The following is a 26,673-nucleotide window of genomic DNA, read 5'->3' on the forward strand; positions in this document are numbered from 1 at the left end:
TTAGTAATAATTTACATGACCTAAAACAATTTTCCATATATGACATAATCGATATCCATAAAAATGAAACTTTCGTACGTGGTTTTAATTCGATGGCTAAGAACTGTAGTTACTGATCTCTATTATTGTAATCGTTATACCGTATTCAACAAATCCATCAACAAATGATGGATTTGGAAAGGCATTACTGAAATAAAAATATTAGCCATATGCTCTTTCTACGATAGCGAAACTACATTTCTAAACAAAATTTCACGATCTTCATTCAGTGTTGAATTGCAAACCACAGAATTGTTCTTAAAAACTTTAAGTTTTTTTTTAAACCGATAAATAAGAAGATATAAAAAACTTTAAATCGGTTTGTAATTTATAGGCCACTCTATGTAACACAAAATTTTTATGGATATTTAATTCGTATTCCAATTTAAACTTAGCAATTTACTTCGGTCATTTACAATACTATTCATATCGATGATAGTGGAAGAACAAGGACACGTGATGCAACAGGATATACTCATTAACGTCAAAGAAGAAACAGTATTTCCAGTCATCTGTAACGTTCTGGTATCGGTCGTTGCTATCGGTCTCCAGTCTTAATTACAGGGTCCACTTTCCTTTGAGGTATCTCTAATTCCCTCCTCAATTTTCACTGCACGTGGTCTCTTTTATCCCTCCACAGGCTCTACCATAAGTCATAGTAATTAATTATACTAGATGAATCATATCTCAATAACTCAATAGGTTTTTCTTTTTTACCGCCTCTTCCTTTCCGTCGACTGTCTTGGCTATTAGAAAGTACTATATTTCATTCTATAATATACAGGAGTTATTGATGTTTAGCGAAGACTGTCAATTACAGATGAGTGATTAAGTTTCTGCACAAAATTACTGAAATGTAATGACAGAATATATTTTCGCGGTATATTTAATGTAATCTTAGGAAAAGAAGAGTTTTCACGATGTTGAAGACGAAAAATGTACAATCTTTGGAACATTATACACGTATAACTTAAACCTACTAAGGTGAAGTGGGGTAAGTTCGTAAACGGGGCAAGTGCGTATACAGGCTATTTTTATTACAATATGAGCGAAATTTCTCCATTTAGTATGTTTGTTTCCTTGTTTTGTTTCACTACATCCCCTTTTATATTTCAGCTAAGAGTACTTGTTTGCAGTATAGAGTACTTGCATAATGCAGTAAAAAGAATTTTATAGCAGATTTGTTAATAATTCTGCCTTTGCCCCATTGCACATGAAATAAAGCTTCAAAGTATCTTTAACTTCAAGTTACGCTCTTACTCCATTTGCGGGGAAAGTGCAGAGTAGTTGACATTTTAAACAATTTCCTATCCAAATCAAAATGTACAAGGAAAATTAAGATTCTAGTTAATATCAATTAAATAGTAGTAATTGTGCAAAGCGTTTGATATCGACAGCGTTAAGTACTTACATAGCAGACTGAAAATACTTACGTTTAAATACCAACTTTACAAAAGCAGTCTGCACTTATCCCACTTTACCTTAAACCCCGAATTATAATACTATAATTGTACGAATGAATTTAGAAGAATGATTAGATGTATGAATATTGCGGACTAATCTGTGAATCGATGTACGAATTTCAGTGAATGAATATTATCAAATATGAATTTAATAAAGTAATTGTCGAAGAATGAATCATGACATGAAGTTATGATGCAAGTGATTTGAAGTGGTTTAGAGGTAGTGTTGCATGGTGATAAAGAGTTTAATGAGATTAGTTAATGAATGGAAGTAAAAGAATACGAACGTGTTTAATTCATAGTAATAAAAGTAAACGATTCTAAGCGAAGTTTATAAATGTAATAAAGTTCTTTTAAAAGCTGCACTTATCACTGCAATCTTTAATCTAAATACTTGGAAACTATTTAATAAGGGACATTACTCAATCGACGCACTTCAATTTTTATGCGCTTTGAGTATGATATAGAACTAAATAAAATATTTGACAGGTATTTCTTTTTATCACCAATCGTCCATGCTGAAGGGGTGAAAATAGTCTCCAAAGTTGGGGGTAAACCATATTTTCTTGAATATCTCAGGAATTATTAGGTGTAAGCTGAAAATTCAAAATGGGATTTATATGTTTTTGGATAGCAGTGAGCACTAAATAAGTGAATGGTACCTGTATGTTTGCGTTAGGATTATATGAGCATTTGCAAGCTGCAATTTCAATAAAAAGATGAGTTGTGAATTATTCAAAAATACCGCGCCCTGATAGAGAATGTAGGAATTAGTGAATCTAGGAAATTTTAATATGGAAATTCGAAAATGTTAATTTGTCTTGGAAATTTATAGATTTAGAAATTTGAAAATTCGGGAATTTAAGAATTTGAACATTTTAAGGCGAAGTAAGAATTTGGAAACAGAAATTTTTAATTTTAAGGATCTGAGAATCTGCTGATATAAGAATCTAGAAATTTGAAAATCTACAACTTTAGAATTCAGAGTTTATATGTTTAAAAATCTAGAAATTAATATAATTTTTAATTTTTAATTTGGAAATTTGGCAAATTCGAGAATTTGAGATTTAAAAATTTGGAATTGTACAAGTTTAATAATCCAAAAAATTAAAGATTTGGGAAAAGTAGTTCATATAGGAATTTGAGGATTTGAAAATTTGTGAATTTAAAAAACTTGACAGCTTGAGAACTTGGAAATTCAGGAAATTAAATATTTAAAGGTGTATAAATATGAAATCTAAATTAGAAAATTGTCCAGTTTATCGAAGTATACTTACATGTTGAGCTAATTGTAAATAATTATAAACCTAAGTTCAGCAATAGTATTAATTCTAATCTTCACAATTCACAATATTTTTTCTGATAAATCTATAAAGTTCATAGAATTTCCAAAGCTGATTTCAATAAATCATTATTCCAACAGGAAGCTGTAGATTATTTTGAAACACAACCAATATAAAATAAATCTTTTCACTACTACGGAGCAATGATAACTTTCTGATAAACTCTTAATTGGATCGAATGGGCGGATTCCGTGTCTCAGCTGATGTAAAAAAAGAGTTATAGATTGCATAGTGTATCGACACAGAGGCCGCTGATCATCTATCATCGGTCACGGTGACGCATTGGTAGTGTCCAACAGATTGTTAATTGGGTGGTGCACGATAACACCTAATCTGGTTTCGATACTACCTATTCGAGAGTGAATCTTGTACGCACGACACCTTTCCCTTTCGGTAGCCAGCAAGCGTAAAGGCGATTTTTACGCATCGACGACGCCAGCTAACATCAGCCTGCACCTCGAAACCCATGCGCAATTAACCCACTTGTCCAGAACTAATGGGCATTCCATTATGGTGTTCTCCCGGCAAACGGCATGTGTAGCCGCAAATATTATGAACACTTGCACTATCGCCGATAATTTTGGTATTTACAATAACCTTAATAATATTTGGATACTATCAATTACTATACCACATATTTATGCATAATTAAATTAACATATTTTTTGTTTTTTATTATTATGTAATGTGTGTTGTTTTTAACGATACTGTAAATTTTATTTATTTAAACTAATTATTTTTTCGTACAACAAATGATATATTAGAAAATGTGTTATTTTTACATTGTAGAAATATTCAGACATTTAATTTTCCACAATGTTTTTATATAAAAATATGTATACATATATGTATTGTACGGAAAGTTTTAAATGTCAATTTTTTGTTGGGTAGTATTTAATTACATGTCGTAATTGATCAGGCACGGTAACTATAATTTTTTGTATATAATTTTATGAAATGCACATTCAGTTATCGAAAAATTTTTATTTCATTTCTGTCTTTGAAGTGATTGGTGTTTGTCGACTTTTACTGCCAAAATAATTCCGCAAGTATTTAATTAGGTTTCAATCCGATGATTGTGGTGGTGGATGTAACACTCGAAAGCAATGATAACATATGAATTGAAATAGAGATATTTCAAATTAAATGTTTAAGTACTAAGGCATAATTTCTGCTGTACTAAGGTGTAAGCGCTGTTCATCTATGCATTCCAATGTACGACTTACAGAGACAATTAATTGAGATTAGTATAGTTAAAATGTAGACATTTAACCCTTATTCACAACGGACATCACCAAGGTGTTACACGTGGATTTTAATGAAATTGACATATGTGGTAGCTTTTCAAAAATTATTTGACACGTATTTTTTTATATCTGCAGACATGCATGTTGAGGGGGTGAAAATAGCCCTCAAAGTTCGGGGTTGAAAATACATTTTCTTTAATATCTCGGAAACTAGAGGGTGTAGGAAGGTGAATTTTTTTTTAAATTGTGTAGTTTTTAGTCAAGAATTTAGTCAGTGCCAAAAATTTCGGGAGAAATTATTTATTTAAATAATATATTAAAAAATTGGATTTTTTTTTCAATTTTTCACCCTAAATGGAATTTAGAGTTTTTGGAATTTTTTGTTTATTGCAATTTAGTAATAATTGTTACATATACAATTTTCTCCTACTTTTTGCGGAGAAATGAGTTGAGATTTGTTTTCGAAAAGGACAAGCCGTTTTTATAGGATAATTTGTCATGTTTTTAACAATTAGACAATATCAGATGTTTATTGTTCCATCGGTAAGTTTATTTATTTATTTATAAGTTTATTTAAGGAATTCATTATTAATGTCAAATAAATAAACTTATAAGTTTATAATATACTTATAAATAAATAAACTTATAAGTTTATAATATACTTATAAACTTATAAGTTTATTTATTTATTTATAAGTTTATTTAAGAAATTCGTTATTAATATCAAATAAATAAACTTATACCTTCGGCTGAAAGTTTCATTGGCCATAGAAATCAATGTTCCGTATAGCGACGACTGGTACCGTAGCGGATTTATACCTGCCCGCTGGACCTTCCCGAGCTACCGATGGAACAATAAACATCTGATATTGTCTAATTGTTAAAAACATGACAAATTATCGTATAAAAAGGGCTCGTCCTTTTCGAAAACAAATCTCAACTCATTTCTCCGCAAAAAGTAGGAGAAAATTGTATATGTAACAATTATTACTAAATTGCAATAAACAAAAAATTCCAAAAACTCTAAATTCCATTTAGGGTGAAAAATTGAAAAAAAAATCCAATTTTTTAATATATTATTTAAATAAATAATTTCTCCCGAAATTTTTGGCACTGACTAAATTCTTGACTAAAAACTACACAACTTAAAAGAAAATTCACCTTCCTACACCCTCTAGTTTCCCAGATATTAAAGAAAATGTGTTTTCAACCCCGAACTTTGAGGGCTATTTTCACCCCCTCAACATGCATGTCCGAAGATATAAAAAAATACGTGTCAAATGATTTTTGAAGAGCTACCACATATGTGAATGTCATTAAAATCCGCGTGTAACATCTTGGCAATGTTCCTTGTCAGTCATGACAACCATTTTCCATTTTGAATTAACTATCTGTATACATCTAATGGTTCTATCTTACCATTTTGAAATGAAATATCCAGGAGCTAAAGAATAAGTATGGTTGCTGAATATTTGAGAACAAGAAAGAGTTCAGTCCACACAAAATAGTTGTATGGAGAGAGATTTCTTTGCAGAAATCAATCATCATACATTTAGATGTATCTTCAAACAATATCATCAAGCTGGAAATTTGTCATGTAGCACTTCCTGTACATTATTCTTTGGTAGCAAAAAATACTTTAAATCAACAATTTCCTAGAAGAGGTGGTTTTATTCAATTTCAAACATGGTCATCTGATTTAATGCCGATCAACTTTTTCTTATGGAGCTATATAAAGCATAAAGTTTACGCAAAAGTTTCAGCTACAAACTGATATGAAGTAGGACATTATCGATGAAGGTGGAAAAATATCAACCGATACATTAAGTAACGTAGGCCAGTTCTTACTTCATCGATTTCAAAATGCTGTGATGCAAATGGTCGTTATGTAGAATCATACATGAAAATAGATTAATGTCAGTAGGAGTTTTAGTATTATTTAAATTGAAATATCTCTTGAATTTTTTCGACATAGGTCAGAATTTGTAATTAAGAATATCTAGCTACATCTTTAGAGGCATAAAAAAATAAAGTCAAATTTTTAAAAAAACAAAATTGACCTTCATATATCCTTGACGTATCCATTTACGAAGAAACTAATTCACACAATTCTTCAAAGTTGCAGCTTTGTTTGATGGCTTGAAATCGAATATCGTTGTACTGTATTTAAGGTGTACAAATGCTATATAATTATTGACGATGTATAATTAAATTTGAATTAGTGCGATCACTTTAAACTTATTGTACTTAATCTTTGACTGTAGCTTCAGAATCACATGGTGCGCCACGTGGAGTATGCTAGACACTATGCGAAACTTGCTAGGTATGTATAAAGTAGTGTTTCTCAAATGAAAGATAGAACATAAAGAATGTTTTGTATAATCTAAACTCATATAAGGTGAAGTGGGGTAAGTGTAGACTGGTTTTTGTAAAGCTGATATTTAAACGTAAGTATTTTCAGTCTGCTATGTAAGTACTTAACGCTGTCGATATTGAACGCTTTGCACAATTACTACTATTTAATTAATAATAACTAGGACCTTAATTTTCCTTGTACATTTTGATTTTGATAGGAAATTGTTTAAAATGTCAACTACTCTGCACTTTCCCTGAAAATGGGATAAGAGCGTAACTTGAAGTTAAAAATACTTTGAAACTTTATTTCATGCGCAATGGGGCAAGAGCAGAATTATTAGCAAATCTGCTATAAAATGCTTTTTACTGCATTATGCAAGTACTCTATACTGCAAACAAGTACTCTTAGCTGAAATATAAAAGGGGATGTAGTGAAACAAAACAAGGAAATAAACATACTAAATGAAGAAATTTCGCTCATATTGTAATAAAAATAGCCTCTATACGCACTTGCCCCGTTTACGAACTTGCCCCACTTCACCTTAACTGGTTAAGATGTCAGAAACGGCTGAGACACCCTATATAATTAGAATTTTACCGAGTAATACTGCTACAGTGTTAAGCGGGGTCTTACTCTATTTAACTCCCGTAAAGTTTCTCCTTAGTTTCGTATGCCTTCAGTTTTTGGCTTCGATTTCCAACACTTTCCGAGTGACTCTCGTGTCCTGTCATTTTGTCCGACTTGGTGGACATGTTGCGTAACAACTTTATTGTGCAAAGAAACGGACAAAAAGGATCGTTCTGTATTCACCGAATCGGTGAACGTCCATGCAAATTCGACGATGCAAAGCGACTAGACGCGCATTATATAAGGTGCAAGACTTAAATGCGTCGCGCACACGCGTAAACCGGTTTGCTTTTCACCGAGCAGGAAACACCACGCGCATAAATTAACATCGACGCTGACGTTTGAAAGAAACGACATCTAACTTTCATATTTCATGGAAACAGTCGAAATAATGGGCGCAAGAATGAGCCACCTGGAATTACGGTTCACACGGTATGTTGTTCTTTGATAAATACAATCCAGACTCGACGACACGAATCTTCGAGGAAGAACTAAAATCTTTGATCTGTGAAAATTTAGAGGTTTTCGTGAAAGTTTAAGATGGAGATCTAAAAGAGTTATTTGTCAAAGATACTTAACAAAGAAAATTGAAGCGTAGCGAATTGATTCACTTTCTGAATATAAATTTAAATCAGTGAAAATTTCACTGATTCCGTTAATGAACGCATTTTTTACTCATTTTTAATGGCTTTAACTAATAAATTAGCCAATTTATTGTTGAAGTAGTAATGGTTGTAATGTTATTGACAAACGAGTAAAATATATTAGTCCTGCGACGTTTAATTTTTTCAAATCGTTAAATAGAATGATATCCAGATTACAAATTTCTAAATTTAGATAATTTGAATTTATCAAATTTCCAGTCCTTCAAGTGTCAAAATTTCCCACTTTTCATGTAATCTAATTTCGAAATTCCGCAAATTTTGTAATTTCCTAATTTCTTAATTTCCAAGTTTCCAAGTATCCAAATTTATAACTTTTCAAATTTGTAAACACTGTCATTTCTGAATTTTCAAATCCTCTAATTTTTAAATTTCCTTATTTTCCAATTTTCGAACTTTACAATTCATAATTTCCAAATTATTATTTCGATAAATTACAACGTTCCAAATTTTTCAAATTCTCCAATTCACCAAATAGTCAAATTTTCAAAAACATAAATACTCGCTTCTCCAAATTTCCAAAATACTACATATGAAACCCTCAGATTTTCCAGTTTTCAAATTCTTAAATTCCGAAATTTCCATATTTTCAGAACTTCAAACCTCTATTTTTTCCAATTTTCGAATTCTTCAAATTCCCTATATCCAAATTCTCAAATTGCCAAGTTTTCAAAAACCAATTTTCCAAAATTTTCCAATTTGCAAATCTTAATCTTCCTAAGTTTCTATAACGGAACTTCAAAACGATTTGAATGCTTTGGACTCCTAAAGACCTTAATCTAACAAATTTAACCTTTTTGAGCTCAACTTCAGGATTTGTTTTTAAGCAAGTAATTCTGCAGAGAATTAGTAGAAAACAATAAAATATGTAGCTCGTACTTTGACGAATGTTGTCACATTTAGTATTTAATATTATTTGAAAGTACGATAAGATAAAGTTCATTTAGCGCATTATTTCTTATTATTATGAAGTTTTCATAGTTTTCGTAGTAGCAATACGAAGTTGACTAAAATACCACATAATAATAGTATAGCGTTTTCTAAATGAAGCTATGAAAGTGAAAAATGTAATCTACATTGTTGAACAACATTTTTTCAAGCGAAAGGTTAAACATTGAGGTTAGTTTTTCATACTGCAATAAAAACATACCAATACAAACTTGATTGAATACATATAGAAATACATAACAATTTAAAAATCCTTGTGTTCGTGCATTATTGTTAAAAATATTAACGATTATACGGTGTATGTCACACAAATATCTGCAAACATTCTAAATTATATAACAATGCATATTTCTATGAGACTGATCAATTAATACAATTTATGTTTTGCTTTTTATGCTAATTTTCATTGATTCCGATTCTCCAGCTCTTTTCTTATATTTCCTGCCTATTTCCATATAACTTTATACAAAATTGTATGTAAAAAACTAGTAATATCTATTTCACTATTTGGTTTGAATAAGCTGCGTACGAAATGATTAATTTGGAAATTACTTATCAAAATAAAATAATGGGTTGAAGTAGTATAATTAGAAAATTGTTCGATTTGGCATTCACAACATGTACGATAGTTTTTCGTTTTAATAAATTAATAAATTAATGCGTCTATGTTAACATTTATCTCGTTTTAATTACGCGTCACTGAAGCAAAAATGAAGAGAATAAAGTTTGATATCACAAAACCAGTTAATAATTATCATCGACTGAAGGTTTAACTAACTGCTTACATTAGCGATTAACTCTGTGGTTATGTCCATGATTTATCTGAACAGAAAGCGTCAATACCACAGATTGTTCGCCATATAAATATGTCTTCAGGTATCGTCTTCTTCTTCTTGTTGATAGGGACAGACTGCGTTAGGTATGCGAGCGTGTAACCGATGCTCGACTTTGCGGCCCATTAGATGTTTCCTTCGACCACCTGTATCGTTTCAGACCTTTCAGACTTGCACCACTACCACGTTCACCTGACCATCTTCATGGTTTTGCTCTTTATTCTCTTGGACAACTCGATTCTAAATGCCGACAGTAAAGGGCTAAATGTTTCCTAGATACACGAACAGCTTGATTCTATATTTGGTTTTTCGTTGGAGTGCAATTTTCAAATGTTCTTGTTTTAATAACTAGTTACATGGAAGACTGAGTTTGATTCGATGGATTATGCACATAAACAATGCAAAACGAATCGATGTGAGATTTAATGACTTAGAACAGATAAATTTTTAGTTTTTTATTTGTATCATTTATTTGAATATTTTGTTAATATTCTAGCTTTCTGTGTCTCAGACTCATACGAACGAAGTAAGTTTGGCGAAATTTCTTTTAACATTGCGAAAAGGTTAGTGAATAAATTGTGAATTGTTTTGTATACTTTTATGCTATTTTATTTTTCACATGTATCAAAATAAATATCCGTTTTAAAATTTCTGTACTTACAATTTTTATATCTTAAATTTCTGTATCTATAAATTTTTATTTTTTTACATTTTACTATATACATTTAAAATTTGTTGGTATGTATATCTACTTATATTTTTCAATTTCTATACTTTAAATGTTTGTCAAACATTAACTTACATAAAAGTTTACTACTGTTACAAATTGTAAAATACATACTCATGAGTATTGAACGATCTACAATTGGTTAATTCGATGAATAATCACACATCTGTTTTATTTTAAGATAAAAAACTTCAACAGTCATATAAAAGATGAATACTGTCTGACTGCATCATTAGCAGGTGTCAATACTACTGACTCGGACACATGTTATCGCGGCGCACTCTTAAAGTCGTAAAACCATCGAGTCTGTCTGTATTCTTTGGAATATTTTTGAACAAACAATCGCTGCCTTTTGCAGCTGTTTAGTACGAACAATTTGTATTTTTAAATTTTTATATTTAACATATTTTGTCGAGAACTAGCAAACTTTATGGTTTTATGACTGCCGAACCGTTAGGTGACAAGCGGCGGTGCAGTTTTTACCTCATACCAAACTTGCGTTTGGTAAGAGCGGTTCTTCACGAGCGTTTGGTAAGAGCGGTTCTTCTCCCCTTACATTAGTATCTTTTTTAACTAATCCAATAGTCAATTTTAATCAAGTCGCTTGTGTCCGCTCCCAGCAGCATGTCGATCACACCACTTTTCAATTTTTGGTGAAAATGTTCCTCTTACACTGTTCATATTTTTTCGTCAGCTTTCAACGAGACAAGTACAAAACTTTAGGGTCTGTAGCTACAAAGTGTTCTTTTAGAGTACTACAAATGAACTTTCATTTTTAAATAAATTGAAAATATCTGTCCTAAAATTCATTCATTTCATGTCTGAGTGGTGTCACTGATACATGCAATAAACGAGCTTGTGCTGTCATTATGTCGCGTATTTTTATTTCGGAGAAACAAAGAAGAGACTGCCCACTTACTACGTTAGTATCAAATCAAATCAGATCAAATGTATAAAAAGCTCAAACGGCAATAGCTTGTCGGTAAATGGAAATGCAACGTATTTGCATTGCGATTGTTGCTACATCTTCTCAGCGCGGAAACTTTCACGTTAGCATCCGGGAGGACGGTGGATTTCCTTCGTGGACGTAACGCGAACTATGACATTACGCTTAATTGTCAGTGACTGCATAAACATTGATGAATGCTTGGACGGTACACCGAGCGTGGAAGTACTTTCTCAAGATCCGTTCGATGACTTGGAAGACTTTCACAACGTGGCCAGAGCCACGTAGAAAACTGAAAGTCACATCGTGTCAACATTACAAGGTAACGATTATTCGTGTAACGTTGTACATGCCGCGTCTCTCAGCCAGTATTTTCATGTTGCTGCTCGTGATCGACAATTGCGGTAGGTACATACGTGGACGTTCGTGGATAAATATTTGCAGTGGCCTCAACGTGCTATCTCCGTAAAGGAACGCCTGACTGGTGAAAAAGCTGTCTCGTGAAGTTAACGATAGCGAGTCACTAGCGTGCATTTATCATTCTTGCTTTTCTGGTGAATTATGCAATCTTCACATGCCGTGATTTAAAGGACGATGTTAAAAGTAAATGTGTTCGATGACGAAAATTGTTGATTTGAAAAATTGTAACTTCAGCGAAATTAGAACCAATTCAAGTACTCGAGTAGTAGGTTTTTAAAATACTCACGTAGGATTACGTTTTAATTTATTCACTAACCCTTTGTATTTGACAGCACTTTTATCGTTGGCAAGTAACATCTTTCCAACTTTCTGGTAGAAAATTTTTATGAATTATTTTAAAATTATTATTTGTCCATAACTGCAAGTATCACGTATACAACTATAAATTCGCTTAAAAAATATTTATCGTGTAAAGCCAAATGGCAAGTGTAAGTCACCTGTCGAATGAAAAGGGTTAATGACTTACTATAGGTTTTTCCAAATTTTCAATTGCTGATCATTTCAAAATGTATCATAGTGTTAGTAGTTCGCAATGTACTTATTTAATGAGTTTCATATTATTGCTAATTTAAAAAATTTTTATTTAAGAGGACTTATAACCTGTAACTTGAGAAAGGTTTATGAGATAATCATCTGGAACCTCCACTTTTTATTTTATTTATGAGTAATTTATCGCAAGTTTTGTTTTTCCCAAATTCTTAATATTCATAGAATTTATTTCTCATTTTGAAATAAGTTTTGAGAGAAACAAATTCATTCTACAATTTTGCAGAATATCATATAGTATTATAAAAAGTAATAACAGGTTCATAAGAAGAAATTTTTATAATAACTTTTCAAATTTAACTTTGAAACAATATATGAGGTGATATAAAACGTGCTGAATTTTCTGAATTGTAAAGCATATGTTCTTTCTAAGTAAACTACAATATTAATAATTTTTTAAAATTCGTATAGTCCAATGCTTCAGAATGAAAACTATTTGTAATCTAAAAATAGGTTTCCCTTCCTCTGATGATGAAAATAAGATTGTTACATATTTCTCATTTGTAAATGTGTAAGTCTTGATTGGTATACCTAGTAATCAAAATGAGGTCATTGAGAATTTAATTATCGACCGTAATTTTATCTAGGTTGACTTACTTACTTTCGATTTAATGAAGTGAGATTTTATTAATTTTTGCTATAGATTCAAGTACATAGTAATAATTAAAAACGATAACGTTTTTATCAGAGTTATATGATAAAATGTTTTTTGATATCCTTTCAATCAATAATGCTGTGGATTTAATAAAAAAGAAAGTATTGCTTCGAACTTGAATAAAATTCGCATTTCGTTTGATTTATTTCATTTGGTTCTGCAAACACATTTTTACTGAATATTTCGATAAAAAATAAATATTTAGTACCTAGTAACTATTATTCCTCGGAATATGACAAATACTAAGTAGAAAGATTGCGAAAAACTTGAAATTGAGTAAAAAAAAATATACTATTAAACTATTATTTTTGACCCAAAAATTTAATGGACAATACATACGAATCGGATGAAACGAAAAGTGAATTTAAAGCCAATATCTAACCGGTCAATGCAATATCTTAATACAACAAAAAATATTGCTTTCGAACCGTTCGTTGACACCAAAAAGCTCTTAATAGTCAATTGAATCATCGTTGTGGACAAACGTCCCCTCGGCTAATCGTACATTTGCCAGAAACAATGATTTACTTCGGTTACAGATAACAGAGTCAGGATAACGCTTGTACAGGAAGCAAAAGTTAGGCGTTGCCGTTATTCCAGCATCGCGAGGTACCGAGAAGAATGTAAATCACTGTCGTTGATTAAACGATTTATCCCGTCCACCTCTTAATTGGACTGATGCGTTATAACGTCGTCCAATTAAAGACGAGGTTGGCTACAAACGCAATCATACGTAACAAATACGCGAATACACAGTCGTGTTCGTCTAGGAGGGACCTGCCGCCACGACAACGAAGGATCTTCAGGGGATGACGTTATCCTCTCGCATCCGCCCCAAGCTTTCTCTATCGATGTTCCGCTAACTATGTGCTCCAAGTGGACCGGTTTCCGCGATGATGTTGTTGCGTAGGCCGTAGCCGCGGATCGATTCCCGGTATTAAGAAACCGGGCAAAGAAAAACAACAGGAAGAAAAGGGGAAAGAAAAAAACAGGAGGTACGAAGGAGCGCAGTAGATAAGAGAAAAATCAGCCGTCCATGACGGCAGAAAAAGCGGACTCTACGAAAGAACCACCACGTGGTGCACCTCCTTATCTCGCCAGGCTAAGCTTGTCGCAGGCTTGAAACATTCGAGTCTGGTCTGCAAGATATAACGTACGGCCTATAGTGTCTGGATATAAGTTGGCGCTTGCCGCGGATAGGGATAGGTACATAGATCAAGAGAAAGGCTAAGGAGAACCAACGGACAAGGTTCACCTCCTCCTCTTCTTCCTGCTTCTTCTTCTTCTTCTGCTTCTTCTTCTCCACCTTCTTCTGTTTCTCTTCTTCGTTTCCTCCTCTATTTCTTCCTCGTTCTATCCAGTCCGACTTGACTGTGCTGTTCCACAGTCGGTATCGAAGAAGCGGCCAGCCCTGAGAGAGGCACCGCGGAAAATTAATGGGCATCTCTGGTGCCGCATGAATTGAGTGGAGACTCGTGTTAATTGGGATAAAGTCTCGTGTTTTTCATGAATGAATCAAGCCTCGTGTCGTCTAGGCGACGCGCTTAGTACCGCTGGAGCTGCAGCACCAGTGGTAATTCCTCTTCTGGAGGCATCACGGGAGACGCGGCCACAGGAACCGACTCACACCGGCCTGGAGCACAACACTCAGGGTCGATTTGTTGAAAAAATCTCACTCGAACGAAAATTTCATCTATGGATTTTTATTTTATGATATCGTTAACGTTGCACATTAACCCCTAATGATCGATTCATTTTTTTCTAGCATCAATAATTAGTTGCAGTATTATAACTGTGATTAGTTACAGTCTCTCACACGAGAGCATGTTTCTGATATTTATGAAATGACGTCGTTAAAGCGAAAGAGGCTGGGATAATCTGAATACATAGTTTTTATTAAGTTTTTATTCCTCGACTGCAAGTATCGCTTGTCTCATGGAGAATTACAGATGTTTCAAGATGAATACAGCCTACGTTCAAAGATTTGTAGTGTCATTTTTTTATCTCGTTTGAAAGGATTAAGCTTGACGTTAGTAGATGTTACTAAATACATACATAAAAAGTGGTAAGTCGATTTAAGAGACTAAAATGTGCGAATCCAAATAAATTCTTCGCTGTAATTGCGTGATACCTAATCTTGACCGACTAAAAAGAGTGTAATTGTAGGCATAGCAACGATAAAACAAGGTATTGCTAGTTACTGCTACTCTTCAAGTGGCGTGATTAAAATCGGTTGAAAAAGGCGCACGAAAAGCAACATCACTCCGTTGAATGTTGACTTTCATAATTTTCATATGCAATACGTATCGAACGTGAGTAAATCACAAAAAAGTAAAACTTTGAGGATAATATGAAGTATAATAATTGAAGAAATACGGAATACGGTAACTGAAAATATAATAAAAGGTTTTATTTGTAGTACGTCAAATTGAATTTTCGATATAATTTCTAGTGGTGAGAACACAAGAGATTGTTACATTTAATATGTTTGTATATAAAACACAATAAAACAGATTTTCTTAAACGATTGATATATTTGTCGAACACCTGAAAATTCGTTTTTGTACAAAGCAACTAAATATTTATGTTAATACACCATTTTATTAATACACCAATCTTTAGTACAATTTCTTATTTACTTACATTTGTTATTTATTTTTTATTTAATATTTGAAGAAGTTTCTATTATACTATAATAATATAATAGAATGTGATACATAATATTGTTCCAAATTACAAATGCGATAAATACTGTAATTTTGTGTTATATTGCTCTTTTTTCACGAATATTTGTGACGTTTTTCCACATTTTTAACACATGAAAATCCATGGACATCATTAATAATATATCAAAAAAGACGGAACCAATTTTGACGATCACACTGTACCGTGACCGAAACTGTAATAACACGAGACAGCGTTATTTTTGAAAGAAATAAGCTGTTTTAAGCTATTAACTATGCACAGTTGGTATTCAGAACTTTTGCAATGTTTCAAGTCATAATATATATGCGTCATAAAACGCAAATTAATGTTGTAATTACTATTAATGACTTAGAAATCATAGCAATTCAAACAAGACGAATTTTGGAGCAGGAATATTTAAGCATTCATATTTTATTAATGTTTTATCCAAATAGTTGCGTCCTTTAAAGTATGCCATAACATGTATTTACTTTATTTCGTTTGTCAGTACTTGAAAAGAAGTAATGTGAAATAGGTAATATCCAAAGGGCTCGATATAATTTCACCTGTTTCAAAAATATTGAAAAATTTAACCTGCCGAATAATTTAGTTGACCTTGAGTTGATCGCGTTTGTAAATGTAGCATAAGCACTCGCGTAAGTAGATATGTAACTGTACAGTAGTGAATAATCGCATACGTCATAAATAGAAATATTGCTAACGACCCATTGCACTATCCAAGTATCTTGAACTTATTCATTAAGTGATTATGATTATTATCATCAATTGATACTGCAGTGCCTGTTTCCGAATATCATAAAAATAGATACTAAATTTTCTCTTAGTGTTGTATATTAGATATATCAATAAAAAATCCATTTTTTGCCAAATTCAATGTTTATTTATGAAAAAGAGAAGTTTTTAGCATATCTGAAGTACATAATAATTATACAATAATTATATTAATAATTCTATAATATTTGACACTTTTCCAAGCAAATTCTAAAACGCTATTTGAATAAAAATGTTATGGTGATGAGGCAAAAATGTTTAGGTGAGGCAAAGGTGGGAGTAAACAGGTAAGTAAATTATTTTGCATCACAATTGGTTTAACCCAGACAATGAATGACCTTTCCAACAGATCATTGTATTCCTCTTGAAATACTCTATCGGAATGTAAGTAAAAAATACTGTTCCATTTAAAAAACAGAATTGACTTTCGTATCTCCGAAATGCCTCCACTTCGACAAAAATTATTATCGCTATATGATGAACCCTTTGTACCGTACAATTTTGGTCGTACTAATTTTTTCCTAGGCCTTATAGAATCGAAGATATTTAAGGTGCTAATAGTTATTACCCCACCCTGTATTTTAAACTTAAACTTCAATTTACTAAATTGTAACATACACTAAATTTAGTAATATGTATTAAATATAGGCCATCTAAAAGGAGATTGTAAATGAGAATTATGTGAAGTAACTGTATTCATCCTTACCTGAGTACTTCATTTATGTAATGTGAACAGGTGGTTGGAGTTCATCCGAATATATGTGTATTGGCACGAGTGTTTGTCAAAAGCTTGAATATACAATACAATTTTAAAGTAAATTTTATGAAGCTATTTAAAACTACTTAAGACCGTGTAATATAATAATTCAAAAAACGAAGCTTCAAACCCCGTTTTTGCAAAGAGAAATCTTGTTCAGAATCATCAACCACCCCCCCCCCCCCCCCCCCCCCCTTTCAGAGACCTACACTAATTGTGAGACACCCTGTATATATACATATACTTTATATAGACTTGTTACATTTGAACTGCAATGAGCGTCTCAAAGCGGCTTGATGCCATAAATGAAGAGGTTAAATGAAGCCTACAAAGTAAGTCTGTGAGTCTTGTTAAAACTCTATTTTGATTAAATAAAAGTTAATATCATTGAAATCTTTAATGAAATGCAATTTTGCAAATGATGTCGTAGTAATGAGTTCATCATGTTGACACTTCAACATTTGATATCAAATTTACGACCAGTAATTCTGGAAATTTCTATTAAAACATGTATCGAATTTTGGTAATTTCACAGAGTTCTTAATCCAGTTTTTACTTCTTTCTTAGAGATATCAAAAAGAAGGTATAACAAAAGGTGATACTTCAGTTACCTTTGATCATGGTTGACATCTTTAAATTGGTTGTACCTTACGTTACGTTATCGGACGAACGTTAAATGTAAATAAAATAATTTTAAGGAAAAAAAATACGCCGACTTCGAAATGCACTAAAAAGTATAAAATAATTTCTATTTCCTAATGAAGTAATTTCTATTTCATTCAATCATACACTTACGTAACAGATATGAATGAAACCTATTTACTCGTTAGGCAGTATATTAAATACATTTCAACCTTTTCGGAGGCGGCGCAAAATTAAAAGATTTTCTTGAACATGTCAATCTTTGGACAGCCGAACATAGGCAAAGCTTGTATAGCTATTTTTTTTTCTATACATGTAACTCGACAGCACGCCACGAAGTAGGTGTTAGTGCGTATAAAATGTAACTATGGTCTGTCTAGATTCATAGAGTATGCGACGGAAAGACTCGATCGCTGCATATACTATAAAGATAGAGCCCATCTGCCGCAAATTTGGTAATTCCCACGTCGTGGGCTCCGTTTATAGGTTCTTAGATCCATGGCTTCCACATGCGAACGAAGTCGATTCAATTTCATTTATATCAGAAACGTTGCGAAATGAAGATGCAGTCGTTACATTTACGTAGATTACCAGATACGGGTGTTACCTGTAACGCTACTCACGATTTTTCTCCCACTGACGAAAAAATGTTTAGGACAATATTTGCAGGGTGTGAAGTGCACAATAGATATTAGTAAAGCAAATTTTTAAAACAGTTTGTTCTCTTGGCAAAGTCAAGGTCACCTTAGGTTTTTTAAATAGGAACATACATTTTTTTTTATTCATAGCTTTAGAGGACATCGAGACGAATTCAAAACATATATTACATGATATTTTTATTAACATATTACTCGATTTACAGAAGTGGAAATGTTAAGTACTTAGCTTTTGACTTTGGTAGTGTAACCATTATTTGGTTCCAAAGAGATTACTGAATGTAAACACGCGACTAGAATGTAAGAAAAATACACTTTAATTATATGTTCAAAATGTATGCCGTCTTCCATTACGTAATATTCCGGTCTTTTACTTCACATTTCCACTTCTGTAAATCGAGTAATATGTTAGTAAAAATATCATGTAATATATGTTTTGAATTCGTCTCGATGTCCTCTAAAGCTATGAATAAAAAAAAATGTAAGTTCCTATTTAAAAAACCCAAGGTGACCTTGAATTTGCCAAGAGAACAAACTGTTTTAAAAATTTGCTTTACTAATATCTATTGTGCACTTCACACCCTGCAAATATTGTCCTAAACATTTTTTCGTCAGGTAGCTGCAAGTGGGAGAAAAATCGTGAGTAGCGTTGCAGGTAACACCCTGTATATCTATAATGGTTCGTATTCTTTCTCAGGATTTCCTAATTTCCAATACGCCATACCACAATCAATTGGTTATTGGCAGCAACGTTTACTGAGGTATTTTTACTTTTGCGCCGCCTCCGAAAAAGTTGAAATGTATTTAATGTACTACCTAACGAGTAAATATGCTCCATTCATATCTGTTACGTAATTGTATGATTGAATGAAATAGAAATTACTTCATTAGGAAATAGAAATTATTTTATACTTTTTAGTGCATTTCGAAGTCGGCGTATTTTTTTTCTTAAAATTATTTTATTTCACGCTTTTTAGTGGAATGGGGAGGATTGTATAGAATACTGTGAGACAGTTCTTCCAGGCTTCTTTTTGTCTGCGTAAATGCCATGAACATAATTAAGTAAAAGTTGTCCAGAACTACGCCCCTAACAACATATTCGAAGGACATTAAAATCGTTCGAAGTTGATTTCAAAAGTTAACAACAATTTTTCGCTAATATCTCGAAACTAAAGCTTTCCGCGAAATTTGTATATGAAAAAAATTGTTTAGAATCATGTCCGTGATAAGATATTAAAAGCGCACTAAAATCGAGAAAAGTTTATATCAAAAGTTGCCGGTTGTCTTGCAATAACAATACTTTGCAATTAAATAATGAAAAATTTTTTGATAATGGTACCAATGGGGAGTCAGAACCTACCAGATGCAAAAGGTTTCGTTCCGATCGGTCCACCCAGCTAGGCGTAATCGGTGAACATACATAGAAAAAAAAATATACTGATCGAATTGAATAACCTCCTCCTTTTTCGAAGTCGGTTAATGAAATGAATGACGTACAAAAAAAAGGAAATATTCCAAAATGATAATTGTAGAAAACAAGTTTTAAAGTATATTATAAAAATGATTATTGAAAAACAGAAGTTATAATATTTTTATATATTTTACCACAGTATTACGTAAAACAAATTTGCTCTGCCCTTTTTTGGATATTCTGTGTAATACAAATTTATTTATAATACATTGTATCGAAATAAATACAAAAATAAAATGGCTCACTAAACTGGAACAAGTCGGAATATTGACGTGACAGAAAATAGGAAAAAACTTCCTCAGATAGAAGTATTACAAATTCTTACGTTTTGGAGCATCATGCTGAAAGCGTGTCGTCACTACATTCAACTTCCGCATTGACATTTAAATTGGTTATATCATTACATTTTTCTTTAAAACTGTTTTTAAAATTTATCCCGGTGTGTAATTAATTTTACATAGTTTCACCATCGCTCAATTTATTTAATACATAGGAAACCGTTTAAAAATTCAAAATAAATTCATCTGCCATGTTTACGTATGACTGTACAATCGATCTACTTTGCCGGGCGGACACTCTATTTTCTATTCCCTTTTCCAAAAAAGAACAGAATCAGTAAAAAAAGAAAGAAAGAAAAAAGTTGAAGGGATGAAAGAGAAAGTCGGCGAAAAGCGTGGGCTGGATACCCCATGAAAAATATTGCAACCAGGGGGAAAAAAATTTTTCATCTGTGCATATTTTGAAATTTGGAAATTTAGTAACTTATAAATTTAGAGATTTAAGAATTTTATAAATTAACGAATTTAAAAATCTATGGATTTGAGGATCTAGAGATTTGTGGATCAAGGGATTTGGAAGTCAAAGAATTTGGAAATTTATGAATTTGAAAATCCGAATGATTTGGGAATGTAAGTATTTGGAGATGTAGATTTTCGGGAATGGCGAAATTAGAAAACCTTAATATTTAGGAACTTTTAAATTTCCCAAATTGAAAGTTCGAAAATATAAAATTTGTAAAATTCAGAAACCAAAGTTTGAAATACGAAATAAGAAATTTCTAAATATAATATGAAAATTTGCAAATTCAAAATCTTTTAAATTTAAAAGTCTGCCAAATGTGTCATATGATATTAAATTATAAACTTGCGTGAGAGCCTAGAAAAATCGAAGGTTTTAGAATAGAGTGCTTAGAGACGTCTAGAAGAAGAAAGAAGTTCTGAAAATTTTAGAATATTTGGAAAAGTATGGTATGCGTTGGCAAGGACGTGATGGTAGGCGCTGCAACAATTTCTTTGTCAGAGCGTCGTCTTTTGTTAAACCTACTCTTTGTCGATATCAAGGACCAACCAGAAATTGAGAGCTGCTGCTCGCCCACGCTCCGCTACATTCATTCACTTCTGCGTCGATTTCCCCTTTCCCTTCTCGGCGAGAGGCATCGTGAAACGCCTTCAACTTCGAACGTGTTCACCGTTTCTTACGTGAACGCTCTAAGCTCGGTGTTGTGTACAGTCAAGGGCAAATCTGCCTTCTCTAGGGACAATACAGCAATCAAGGTGCAAGAAGCAAGATTTTAAATATCTGGCTTTGAGTTAACAATTTGGTGGTCTACAAATTTAGGCATATACGACTTCAAGATTACATAAACATTTCTATTTCTTTAGATCTGAGAATTTTTATATTCATGTTTAGTCGCATATACTACAATAGAATTTAGCTTCGATTTTAGTAACACTGACAATAAAGGGAAAAACAACAAATTTTATAATATTGATAGGATAAGTAATCTCAATATGAGTGAGGATGTGGATCTGTTTAGGTATCAGTACTAATTTCTATTATCAGCTTGCAAGTAAGTTCCAGATCAGTTTCTAATAAATACTTAACAAAGTCGTTCTAATTTAGTATCAGTGCACAAAACCCCATAACAATCTCACTGTTATTTGAAAATTAATTATATATTCTAACGCATTTTATTTTTAAAAAATAAAAGAAAATACTTTTCTGAATAATAACGCCATTCCAATAATATCTTCATTTTCAAGACATTTTGTTATTTTTATGGAAATAAGTTCCATGCGAATTGATAATAAAAGATGAACCCTGAAGTCAGAATCTGAATATGAGGACAACCAATAACTGAACAACTGCAATATCAATTCAACTAAAAATTATAATAATTCATTAATTTTGAAAGTATGACAAGTCCATTTAAATATCATCAAATTTTTTTGTTTAGCCAGCACTTTAAACACTATTGGATAACAAACATTCTTTATCTAGCACCACAAAACAAAAAAAATTTGTACCTCAGTGCTTACCTGTACTTTTAAACTTATTGAAGTACAAACTCTTAAATATCTCGCATTGAAAAAAAAAAAATACCTCACTTTCAAAATAAAGGGCTCACATGTATTTTCATTCAAAGGGTGTCTACGTTGCTCAAGAGTGTACACGTCTGGCTTCGACCTCGACGTCATCTGATTCCTATACGTTTATTCGCGCGTATTTCCTCGCTCTCTTTGCTACCCCTATCATGCGACTTGGCCATTAATAAAGTTTATTGTGAGACCAAATCCCCGTGGCAAAAGTCTTTCGACGCGGGACGACGCGTGGCTACTCGCTGAATTTTCTACTCGTATATACAACGTATTTTTTAAATTACTTGTTGCAATCCTTTCGTTACGCACTTTCTTACTTGCGAGAACCGATTGCATGCTACGGATTAAACGTTATTTGACATATTAGTTTTATTAACATATGTTTCGCAGTGTTGACATTGACTGTATTGGAGACGCGAGAAAATGGAATTGGCAATATAGAAAGAGCTCTGCTTTACATTCAACTGTTGAATTGCGAATTATTTAATGCATTTATGAATACACGTTTGCAACATGATTTTTTATTTAATAGTTCAGTATAAGAGTTGTCTCAGATTTTGGTGACCTTGAATGTGTATTGTCATCATGATTCTGAATAATTTTTTCATGTTAAAGAGGACTATGGTAGAAACAAAAAAGTTTCAAATCATTAAGAAAAATACTAGTAGCGCTGTATAGCTGTATGTTTTGTTAAGAGGTAACGTTATACTAATTGTACTCAATAATTCGTCATAAGTTTGAAAATATATTAAATTGTTTAACCTTACATTTATGGACCTTTGATGACCACTTATTTTTAAATTGAAACTAAGGTGAAAGAATAATGAAACGTAAACTAGCTTATACTATGATTCTTTATTTCAACGTTATCATAGATTTTATAATAGTTTCTTAGTAATTTCTGTAATTTTAAATAAGAAATGTGAATCCATCTTTTTGTCGGGTTCTGTAAATCTAATATTTATGTAAGTAAACGCATACAGTTTAATTTTGATTTTCAAAGACTTTCATTTCATTTTAATAATATACTTTCGCTGCAAAAAGAAAAAAAAATATTACATTTTATCGTATGCCCATGTAATTTACGAAATATTTCGTATGTCCAGTGTAATTAGAACAAAATGTTTCCATTATTTTGTCTAACCGTAGGTGGCGAAAAATGTAACGAAAAATACAGTGCAGAATTTAGTGTATTATAAAATCATTCCAAAAAACATCCATGAAATCAGATGTGTGAGATTAGGTTTCTGATATCTTCCAAGAAGTATTTAGTAATTATCGAATTACTTGGGTTTCATGAACACGTATAGTATTAAACCCATCACTAGTACAGATACATATATATTATGTTCCGGCTAAAAAAGCTATGTTTCAAAGAAAATAGAGGAAAGTGGGTGTTACTTGTTATTTTTTCACTGAATGAAGTCGTACATTGTAAGCAGAATTTACTTTGTTTGTAATGCAGCAGGTAGTCAAGTACCTGCCGTCTGTAATTTGAATTGCAAAACCAGATGGGCGTCCAAAGAACAGCTAGTTTACGGGTTATTTTCTTCGTCCCATTCATTGAGTCACTTGCCCACACCGATTCGTCAGATCAGTTATGTAAAAAAACAGATCAGAAAGCAACTTGATTTCCAACCTCAAATGATTTGATTCAACGTGAATCTTTGGTTTAATATGAAATTGTTGGATTTACAATTTTGTGTTATTAGTGCAATATTAATAATATTCAAAATACTATTCTTCCGCCGTGTAGTTACTTAAATAAGTTGATCCCTGATACTTACTATTAAATTCTGATATTTATTTATCAAGAACGAAGTATTTAAAGGGAAACTGATCGTAGTCATCAAGAGTACAACAAGCTTTATGAATTTTACATTACACACAATAAAAAATTTTTTTTTATTATTTGTTTTTGTAGCTGAATGTTAACCTAATGTACTAATAAATTTGAGTGTGAACTTTGATCAGTTTTTCTGATTAAAAAAGTTTTTCCTCTAATGAAATTAGAATATGGTACTAATTTTTACAGGATTAGTATCACAAAATAAGAAAAATATAAATAAATTTTTATTATCAATTATTAAGTTGTGATAGAACAAGAAAAATGAATAATTACAACTAGTTTTAGAATGAAGGAGGAAAAATTGCTAAAAATACAGGTTCTTGAAGAAAGAAATTTTAAATTATCGTAAAATCGAATAACAGAACAAAAATTGTTGCTTAAATTGTTTCTTCATATTAATATGGGATTGACACTATATGTAATCTATGGATTGTGCTGTACGTATTAGAGGCTGTATGATTGTTATACGACGGTTTCCGACTATAGAAAAATTAGAGTTAAAGAACTAACACTAATCAGGTTAAAATATCAAGGAAAAGTATACGAGCTTATACTAATAAATATCTGGATTATTTGAAAGATTTGATTTGTGCCTAAAATCATCTACAGACTTCGTTGAAAATTAATGAGTAAAAATTTTTCAGATCGGACAAGCCATCTGGCCATTGTGAGAGAACATAAAAAAGTGAGCACAGACGGTAACAACCTGGCAGTTTTCGTGCGAATCGAACAATACTGTTTACTACAATCTGCAAATTACATTGTTGCTATATACAGATGACGCATTCAAAAATATATTTATACCAAAGATGTTTAGAACTAAACTACGAACATAAAATGTAATTATAAACACTTCATGATTATTATATTATTATAATAACAATGGTAAAGAATGGCTGGCCTCTTTTGGTTCCGGTCTTCTTTTATGTTAATTGGTTGCATGATGTTTCATGGTATTTCCTTTGTCTGAATGTGCAGACTTGTTTATGTCTAGACACGTTGTCTTATCTTGTTTACATGCTGTCGCGAATCAAAAGAATGGTAGTTATACAGTATTAACAAAGTCCTTTAAAAACCACTCTCTTTATTAAATTTTAAGTCGAAATTGGCTGCGTGAAGGTTAAATTCATTACTGCCTTTCGCAAGGGTGAGGACTTACAGGAAAAAAATTAGTTAGGGAAAACTATTGTTTACTGAGACGGTGCTGGAAGTGCAAAAAGGAGAACATTTGAGACTTAGGAAGGAGGTAATTTTTGATTTAGAGAACCTTGAGGCCCAAAAGTTGTCTATTTTCTGTTTTAAGGAAGAAAAGCTTGAGAAAGTACTAAATGATAGTCAGATACTTTCGAAAGACAAAACGTGCTAGCATGTGTTCAAGGTTTTAGAAGTATCTAACATTACGTTACTCCATCAATATGTAAAGAACTTCTACTATAGTATGTTCTGTCCTATGCAAAACGTACCTATCTCGCAGTTTAAATGGATTCTAAGTACTGTTAGCTTGTAGAAAGTGACCAGAATCTAAATATTAATGAGGCATGAAAATATAACATTTTGTTTAAAATGATTTGTTCAACTAATTATTAGTAAAAAAAAGTTGCTGATTTATTTGTAATCTACAATGAAGGTTTCATCTTCTTGTAATATAAATAATATAATATTTAAATTAACTTTTCTTATATAAAACGACAAACATAGGAATAGTACTTTGTCCCGATGTTAATTTGAGTAATTGCATATATTTTATTGTATATTTAATATAATTGTATAAAGTGAATATTTATTTTTATCGGGATCAAATATATCTCGCAAAAGAAGCTATGATTCGGCAATCAAGAAAATGTGATTCATATCTGTAAGAAGATGACAAATCTGTTTGCGTGTGCATCCGTTGGATGTTTTGTGACAGAAGATTTATGTCGAGATCAGACAATCGCGATTAGGAAACCGACGCCATTGACGCTTTTCACAATTTTGCCGCGCCAGAGAGTTCAATAAACTCATCACTTGAACAACATCCGTGATGACGTGGTTTTCCGACACCTCCAAAATCTGCTTTCTGGTGCATGTATTAGGGACAATTCCTTTATCATGGTTTGTTAAATATTTTCTTTAAATAAATAAGAAAAAATAATGTTATAATCCTCTTGTCTTACAATAAATACAAATTAACGTTATAAAAATTTTAAATAAAGGATCAAAATCAGTAACGCTATAATATTAGCTTAAACTAATATTGATATTAAACATACGGTAATTATGTTGACCTTGATATATGTTATCAGGGAAATGTCCTCGAGTAACTTTTTCTAATAATTTAACCGTCGCTCATTGAGTATTAAAAAGTTATTAACGAAACAGTGTAAGTAAAGTACAAATAAAATTTAAAACCAATTCGAAAGGGTTAATTGGAAACGATTAGTTTGGCGACTCGACGGTTAGTTTGTAATGTAGAATAGAACCCCCACCCCTAAAGGAAAGCGTATAAATGAAGAGTTTAGGGTACAAAAGAGTACAAAAAGACGAAACTTTTTATTTACTCTTGTTAAGTTTTAAACAAAATTTATGCTA

At 31.9% G+C, this 26,673-nt stretch overlaps 3 long non-coding RNA genes across 5 annotated transcripts in view; 2 read left to right on the top strand and 1 right to left on the bottom strand.

Annotated features, from left to right (window-relative positions):
• The window catches only part of LOC105663690 (uncharacterized), a 122,983-nt gene that overhangs the window by 61,466 nt on the left and 34,844 nt on the right, over positions 1–26,673 (bottom strand). The gene's annotated exons all lie outside the window — the stretch shown is intronic.
• On the top strand, positions 7,367–10,106 carry LOC143264275 (uncharacterized). Its single transcript, XR_013037881.1, has 3 exons — positions 7,367–7,507; positions 9,589–9,933; positions 10,015–10,106. It is a non-coding gene; the product is annotated as an uncharacterized LOC143264275 (long non-coding RNA).
• Positions 11,426–15,335, top strand: LOC143264338 (uncharacterized). The gene is made up of 3 exons (XR_013038049.1): positions 11,426–11,595; positions 13,412–14,937; positions 15,039–15,335. It is a non-coding gene; the product is annotated as an uncharacterized LOC143264338 (long non-coding RNA).

The sequence above is a fragment of the Megachile rotundata genome, chromosome 4, assembly GCF_050947335.1.
Source record: "Megachile rotundata isolate GNS110a chromosome 4, iyMegRotu1, whole genome shotgun sequence".
Lineage (NCBI taxonomy): Eukaryota > Metazoa > Arthropoda > Insecta > Hymenoptera > Megachilidae > Megachile > Megachile rotundata.